Source organism: Arachis duranensis, chromosome 1, assembly GCF_000817695.3.
Source record: "Arachis duranensis cultivar V14167 chromosome 1, aradu.V14167.gnm2.J7QH, whole genome shotgun sequence".
NCBI classification, from domain to species: domain Eukaryota; kingdom Viridiplantae; phylum Streptophyta; class Magnoliopsida; order Fabales; family Fabaceae; genus Arachis; species Arachis duranensis.
In genome coordinates, this window is record NC_029772.3 from 61,864,824 (window position 1) to 61,865,839 (window position 1,016).

Here is a 1,016-nt window from a genome sequence, read left to right on the forward strand (position 1 = left end):
AAAATTCTTTTGTTTTAAATTTTAATTTTAATCTTATTCTATCTTTAATTTTCGAAAATTACTAACTCCTTTTTAAAATTATTTTCGAAATTTTCTATCTCTTCTCTCTTATTCTATTTAATTATTTACTAACACTTCTCTTCACATCTCTTCATCTAAAAATCTGAACATAATCTATCCCTTGTGTTTGGATTCTTCACTCTTTCTTCTTCTACTAACATAAAGGAGTCTCTATACTGTGACATAGAGGATTCCTCTTTCTTTTCTTCTTTTCTTCTCTTTCATATGAGCAGGAACAAGGATAAAGGCACTCTTGTTGAAATTGACCCAGAACCTGAAAGGACTCTAAAGAGAAAATTAAGAGAAGCTAAGTTACAACAATCTAAAGGTAACCTTTCAGAAACATTAGAATAAGAGAAGGAGATGGCAGCCGAAAACAATAATAATGCAAGGAGAATGCTTGGTGACTTCACAAAGCCAACGTCCAAATTTGATGGAAGAAGCATCTCCGTTCCTGCCATTGGAGCCAACAACTTTGAGCTGAAACCTCAGCTAGTTGCCTTAATGCAACAAAACTGCAAGTTTTATGGACTTCCATCTGAAGATCCTTATCAGTTTTTAACTGAGTTCTTGCAGATCTGTGAGACTGTAAAGACAAATGGAGTTGATCCTGAAGTCTACAGAATCATGCTTTTCCCTTTTGCTGTAAGAGACAGAGCTAGAATATGGTTGGATTCACAACCTAAGGATAGCCTGGACTCCTGGGATAAGCTAGTCACAGCCTTCTTGGATAAATTCTTTCCTCCTCAAAAGCTGAGCAAGCTGAGAGTGGATGTTCAAACCTTCAAACAAAAAGATGGTGAATCCCTCTATGAAGCTTGGGAAAGATACAAGCAGCTGACCAAAAGATGTCCATCTGACATGTTTTCAGAATGGACCATATTAGATATTCTATTATGGTCTATCTGAATTTTTGAAAATGTCATTGGACATTCTGCAGGTGGATCCATTCACCT